This window comes from Lepidochelys kempii, chromosome 7, assembly GCF_965140285.1.
Source record: "Lepidochelys kempii isolate rLepKem1 chromosome 7, rLepKem1.hap1, whole genome shotgun sequence".
NCBI classification, from domain to species: Eukaryota; Metazoa; Chordata; order Testudines; family Cheloniidae; genus Lepidochelys; species Lepidochelys kempii.
In genome coordinates, this window is record NC_136386.1 from 108,263,307 (window position 1) to 108,270,792 (window position 7,486).

The window sequence follows — 7,486 nt, forward strand, 5'->3', positions numbered from 1 at the left end:
CCCTGACTATACCTTGACTAAGAAATTTGGACCTTGACAAAAATAATTGATTACCCCTGGCATAGACCCCTGCATTTTACAGAACTATTTCAATACTAGCTAGCAGGTAATGTGAAGTATAAGGGCTCAGTCTCTGGCTCTATCTAGTTACACCTGCTTGTATGCTCTGAAACATTTACTCAAGTGATCAACATTACACACTTCAATAGTATACAAGGGTCTAAATGTTTGCAGTATTAGGGTCATATGAGTATGCAGGAAAATGCATCTTCCAGCCGGTGGGGATTAAAAAAGTCATGCAGGGCAAAATGGGAGCAGCTGTCCATTATGTTTGCTAGAAAAAAGGATAGATTCAGTTAGAACCTTACCCATTACAATTAATGACATTTATTCTCCTAATTAACCACCAACCATTAAGATTTTAATTTACAACTGAATGTACACAGCATAAAATATTTGAAAAAGCCCTTCTGATATTAAGCAGCATCATGGACTAACTACAAATGATACTTCCCATCCAAATTAAAAAAGTTTAGCAATGTGTTTCCAAGAACCCTTCAGGAATTTCCCCACACACAGATCAAGATAGGTGGGATAAGTCCTCATTACTCCCCCTACTCCAAATTCTGCTCTGGCCACTGGAAAGGGCTCTGCTTGCCTGCAGATTATTTACTACAAGCTGAGAGAAGGTCAATTAACTGACGCAGCTGTGAATGGACATGGGGTATAAAGGGATTTGGAGCAACAGCCTTTGTGTGTGGTGCAATTACTCAGATTAAATAGAATAGGAAGCAGATGTTTCTGTGTCTGATAATTAATACAGTACATTGCTCTGACTTCTGGAATTTGTCTAGGAGCATTTTAGCAGGGTTGGAGACCTTCAAACAGAGTTAATATTTACCCAAGACAGTACTGTGTGCTATCACCTGCTCCATCCCTTCCCTGGGCTCTAGCTAGAGCTGTGTCCTTATGGCAACCTGTTACCTTACAATGCCAAGAGTCTCAGATGGTAATAACTGTGCACCAGGACCTCTTTGAAACAGGCCAGCTGACCAAAGCTACTGATCTGAGCCTTGGCCCAGCTGCTTGCCAGCACTCTGCCTTGAATGCTGTAGCCAACAGGGTTATCTTTCAGATGGGGCTGCATGAATGTGGCAGTGTGCTGCAGGTAAGGACTGGGTTTGCTCTCTCAAAATTAAACTGCAGGGTCAGTATCTAATGACTCCCCCTTAGCTCTGTCTAGTTGTGGATAACCAGAAAACTCTTCTAGCTTGTGTAATGCTGAAATCTCTAAATCAACAGAACCTGGAGGTATTATTGGTGTGCTGCCCTAGATTGGGCAGGGTTCTCAGCACAAGTGCAATCACAGGGCGAGCAGACCCATGCAAGCTGGAACAAGAAGCGCAGTACAGACAGTCTGGTGGTCTGTGCCCTTTGTTTACTCCTCCAGAAGGTGCTGGGATTCGGCTTCTCCATCCTGCCAGCTGCAAGAAGACAACAGCACTGTAGGGAGTCTAGTTGTTGTGCTACGGCGTTCTGAGTAGGGTGACCGTACATCCCATTTTGGCCGGGACAGTCCCTTTTTTAAGTCCTGTCCCGGACTGCCCGATTTCTTTTTTTTCCCCAAAAAGTGGACATTTGTCCTTTTTGCTCTTCCCAACCTGATCCGTTGGCAAGTGCAAATGGGACAAATGCCCACTTTTGCCCCCCACCCCCCAAATGGAGTGCAGAGGAACATGGGGAGGGGGTTGGGTCGAGTGGTAATGCCAGCCTGCACAGGGAGGGAGGCCAGGGCTCAGGTGAGCAGCGATACCAATCTTGTGCAGGGAGGGGGAGACATGGCTTGGGTAAATGGCTCTGGCCAGCCCTGCGTGGGGAGGGGTAGGGCTCAGGTTAGCCCCACATGGTTTCCTTTTTTCCCTTTGGGAAATATGGTCACCCTAGTTCTGAGAGTGCACTGCATTGTGCTGTGACTTCAGTGTGTGACGCTGGAGTTAGATAAACACTTTAATTGGTATTAGGGGTGGGATCCACAAAGGGACTTAGGGGTGTTGTGGCACCTTGAAAATCATGGGAACAACACTGCAATCCACAAAGCTGCGCTGGGTGTCTAGGCTCCCTGTACGCTGCCCGGGGAGGGATAGGTGCCTTACAAGGTGATCCAAAGAAGCCAGCATGCTATTTGGGGAGGCTCTTAAGATAATCAATGGGAGATGTCCAACGACTATTCCACTGTGGATAAATCATTCGATGGTCATTGGGCCAGTGAGAGCCTGGCCCAAACTCTGTAGTCCGGTGGTTATGGTGTCCATCTGGGAAGTGGGAGACTCCAGGTCCACTCCCCCTGCTCCAATCCCTCTTTCCTTATTTATCCACGTTGGAACAGCTTCTACAGGAGAGATGGGCACCCCACACCAGAATATCCCATAGCTCAGTGGGTAGAGCACTCTCCTGCAAGGCGGAAGACCCCTGGCCAAATACTTACATGCCCTCAGGTGGATTGGGGTGAACTGCATGTGGGATTCCCAGCTGAGTGCTTTAACCACCCCATACCGGCTAGACACCTAGAGGGAGGCTGCAGTTTACACGCTACAGGCAGAAATGTAGGTGCTGAGTTTTCAGGGTAAAGGTTCCCTCACAGTGGAGCCAAAACTGGGACTTGGGTACCTAAACCAGAGCCTTAGGTGCCCAAGTACCTCTGTGGATCCCACCCTCAGGCTGCATCATATCTTCCTTGTGGTTCTCAAACTAATTGAAATACTCTGTTACTTCTATAACATTCCTAAAGACTACAACTTTGTACAAACCAGCTGCTTAGAGAAAGGAATAGGGGTCTCATTTAGCTAATTCCTTCTAACTGGTGCCTGTCCTCATTAAAGAAGATTAGGTGTGAATTCATGTAAAGCTGCTGGGATGAAGTCCTCATCCACTTCACACGGCCAACCAAAATCCAGATCAGAGTTTACTAGGGACTTTCTCAAGTGTGTCATGCTTAAGAATGAAGAGGACTCCTATACCCGAGGTAGGGATCAACTAACTAACAAATTCACTTAAAATGAAATTGTACCACCCCATACTGGCTTAGGTACATCACTGAAAAGAAGTCTTGGTGGTGGTTGAATGAATATTCTTCCACTTGCAATCCAGAGTATTAAAGTAACTCTTCTCAGAACTGAAAACTGGAGTAACTAGTAAACGGGACCTTTAAAACTGCCATTAGTGAAAAATCACCCAAAGGACCATTTACTGCATTGGTGGGTGTCTGGGCACCTTTCCTTTTCTTTTGGGTAAAAAGACAATCTCTGAGGGTGATCAGATTCCAGACAGTTGTGGGTCTACAATTTGGGGAGAAAGAACTAATCTGACTATCACTATTTCTAATACTTCCATAGAAAGCAGAATAAACTACTGAATGCAGTTTATAATCTCCTCAGGGAGCTGCAGAGTTCCATGGCATATGGTGACAAATGTTTCTGCAGGAGTTAGCCTGCCATGGAGCTAACACTAATGGCCCAAACATAACCTGAGTGCTAGATGCCTTGCTTATTTGATAGTCTTTAAAGGAAGGATTAATTATATCAGATTCTCTCCCTTCAATATGTGAATCTTTCCAGATGATACCAGACTCCTTGGTTTACAGCACAAACCTTTATTACAACCTATCTGCTGAAAACAACTCTATTATCTTAAGAACAAATCCAGCTGTGATTCCTATTGAGTGTTGTTATCCAAGGTGAGTCAGGCATTTTAATCTCATCTTTCACATTTACTTGCCAGTCTGTGTTCTACTTTAGCAACTGAGGGTGGGGGGGGTGCAAGAGGGGATCCAGATGTGGGCATTGCAACACTGAGTGTCTAACTTTTAGGTACCTAGAAAGTCAAAGGAACAACATTTCAATCAACAGCCCGAGTCAGGGAGCCTAGGTACCTATACAATGACTGGGGAGATAGAGGTACCTTAGACTCCAACCCACAAAAGCCAGCACAACAGGAGAGGAGCCACTTAAGGTAGCCAGTGGGAGATGCTGATGAGAGGGCTGTTTGCTAAACCCTGCCCCCCTCTCAAAGATAGGTACTTAAGGGCTTGCACTGGGGCAGCTGGGCTGCTGTAGCATGTGGTGAAGATGCTACTGATGCTGACAGGAGATGCTCTCCTGTCAGCATAGATAGCTACCACCTCTTGGGGAGCTGCAGTATGTCAATGGGAAAAGCCCTCTTGTCAACATAGTTCTGTCTGCACAGGAAGCTAGGGCAGTATAACTGTCGCTTGGGGGTGTGGTGTTTCCACACCCCTTCGTGACATAGTTATACCGACGTAGGTTGGTAGCATAGACCAAGCCTCATAAGTCTGGGCTGCAGGAAGGTGCCTATCTCTGCTAGTGTTCCACAAACAAGAACCTGCTGCCTGGAGTCAGGCACCTTAAACGTCTACAGCGTTCCTTGCAGGAACAAGTTCAACACCTGCCTTGCTTCACACACACCCTCCAGTGCTGGTGCTGCTATAGAGAGTCTCTATAGCCCAGTAGCTAGGGGTCCCATCCCTCTGCTCCAATTACTCTTTCATTACTTAACCAACTTCAACTGGAGAGATTGAAGGAGCCCCACATCAGACTATCCCATGACTCAGTGGTTAGAGTATTCACCTGGGATATGGGAGACCAGATTCAATTTCCCCCTCCCTGCCTGAGGTGGGGGATGATTTGAATAGAGACTCTCTTTTCTTCCAGTCAGGCAGAGAGGGAGAAACTGAACATGGGTTTCCCACATCCCAAATGAGTGCTCTAACCATTGAGCTAATGGTTAAGGTTAGCATCACTGCCTGCTCCAATTGAATTTTGAATGGGACCTGATCCAATAGGTGGCCTCTGGGCTCATCTACTGGATTTGCCCCTGCATGCAACTTAGGTGGCTGCATCCCTATCTTCCCCGTTTGTGAATTGCTCTGTAGCTTAAGCGGGAGATAGGTGTCCAGATGCCTGTAGGGAGGCAGAAATGTACACGCCCCAGAATTTCCTATGGAATTTTCACAGAAGTAAGTTTAGCATCTACAGGGTTAGGTGACAGCCAGGCAGGAGTCAGATCCCAATGGTGGTACACATGGGGGACTTAGGTGCCTATTCTGGAGTCCAGGCACATAAGTTGCTTTGTGGATCCCACTCTGCGTTTCTGTCTTTCAGGAGAAACAATTTGAGCAGAAAGCAATCAAGCCAACATGGGTTCCCTTCAGGTCTATGCTATCTGCAGAAGAGAGGCTGGTTTTTTTCTTGTATCTGATGAAAGGCAGGTGGTATGAAAAATTTGGGGACTTCCTTGGCAGTAGCCAAAATCATAGCAGCATAAGGCAGATGACATGCAAAAAAGACCCCTTACTAGGTCTCTTAAAGGCAGAGGAGTCTAGTATGTTGATGTGTAGGCGTGTGTGCACACACACTTGGGTTACCAGTTCAAGTTACTTTCTACGCAGGGGAGTTGTGAAAGCTTCTTGAGGGAGTAGCTCAGTAGGGACCAGCACTTATCCTGTAGCATGCACTGTTTCTTGCACCTACTATATCTGGCTAGAAAGCATGGGCTTTCTTCTGGAAAGAGAAGATGCTGCATCTTACAATGAGCGCTGTAGTAAATACCCCCCACTCTCCTCCTACAACACAATAATAGCGGGAAACATTCTCCCTTGATTCACCTTTGTTAATGCTAAGTGCACAGATTGTCAGGCTTTTACAGATGACTGGGCAGCTGAAAGGACCTCCAGTGGATTCCACCGGGGGGGTATGATTCACCTTCAAGCCGATGTCAGTACTGGAAGTCATGTTGTGCTGAGGCGCTTTACAGACCATTGTGTAGCTACGCTAATTCCACAGCGGGACTCCACTCTCCAATATGTGATCCACTTCAATGGGTAGGATCTCGGCGGGAGGGGCTTTCATGGCCTGACATATCTTGTAAAGAGCTAGTGAGTAGAGGATTGCTCTAACCAGGGTCTTTTTGACCTACCTATCTCGTAGATGGGAGATCAGATGACATCCTCAGCTTTCCTATCCCCATGGCCTCAGCAAGATTCCCTTCAGTTCACAGTTGACATTTTCCGGTTTGCTGGAGATACTAGAAACTTGGTAAGAACTGTTTCCTTTACTCCAAACTAGAGACCTAGGTCCCGCAACGTTGTAGTGTTCCCTTGTCCCACTCTGACAGTTCTGATCCCTCTATTCACAGTTGCACCTAGATCTATATTACATGCCATATGGTCACTGCAGCTGACTAAGCTCCAGATTCTCTGAAGAAGGCTCCTTCAACAAAGCAACCAATACATGAGTAGACTTTTTGGGGGTGGACGAGGAGGGGAGAGGGAAATGGAAGAGCTGTTGAAAAACCAAAGTTTCTCCCTGTTAACGTTGCCATCTCTCCCACTGCAGTTGGTCACCTGTGGAAGGCACCAGGAATATCTGTAGCTGCTGTGAGACAGGGACTGTGGGTCACTTGGAGGATAATCCAGAAGATGTATCCCTCTGCATAGACCCTGGAGGAGAGATGTGTCTTCTAGTCATGGTATGTATGTCGCATGCATCTAATCAAGATACAGGGAGCATGTTTATCTTCAGAATCTGTAAAGCTTTGACTTGGTCTGACTAAGTGAATCATAAGGTCTCGCAAACATGTGGGTGAGTGGACTAACTCGTAACAAGCTCCCTAATACTGTACCTCTTTCAGTGAAGCAGCACCTACTTTCAGGGAAGCTGAGGCTGATAGTATAGTTGGACCTCTTTCTGTCCTTGATGCAGATCAACACTCCAGGAATTTTCCAGAAAACAAAACCAGAGTGACAGATGGGATTACAGGGTATGAATTTGACTGTGTGACATGGCTGCCAAACTCATGACTCAAGTCCTAACGCTGTGTTTTCTCTTAAAGTGTAGCAGAGAAGCCTCTGATGGTGCTGGGGTTGTCATTGCTTGTTGTAGCCATTGTTCTTGCCTTCCCTTTCCTGGGAATCTTTCATGTGTACAAGAAATACAGGAATTATTGGTCTCTTTCCTAGCCTGTACAATAAACAGGAAACTATATTTCAATCTCTGTGGTCAATCCAGATCTTCTAAAGGGGCAGAAGTATCCCTGTGTGATCTAATGGGCACTATGATTCAGTAGCTATCTCTTGGTTGAAGACTGTGGGTAAGAAACACCTAGACTGAAAGGAGGGATGGAAACTATCACCTTAATGATTAATTGGCACTAGCCTGGATCTCAAAGCCCAGCTCTTGCCTTCTTTGGGTAGAAAAATTCAAACAGTGTCTAGTGAATAAGTCCTTTCACCAGAACAGCTTAGCCCTACAAAGCTGTTCTCCTGGACAGTGTTTCCTTTCGTATAAGAGTCCCTAATGCCCAAGAGTAGGTCTGAATGGTGTCTGTGTACATAGGAATAGAGCTGGTTGCAACACTTACAATTCAATATGTCAAAATGGGCTGGTTTGTCTAAAAGTTGGTGGGGAGAGCA

At 46.2% G+C, this 7,486-nt stretch overlaps 1 pseudogene; it reads left to right on the forward strand.

Annotated features, from left to right (window-relative positions):
* Nucleotides 1–6,874, forward strand: part of LOC140915211 (zona pellucida sperm-binding protein 3-like) — a 44,055-nt pseudogene extending 37,181 nt beyond the window's left edge.
* Nucleotides 6,875–7,486: the final 612 nt, after the last annotated feature.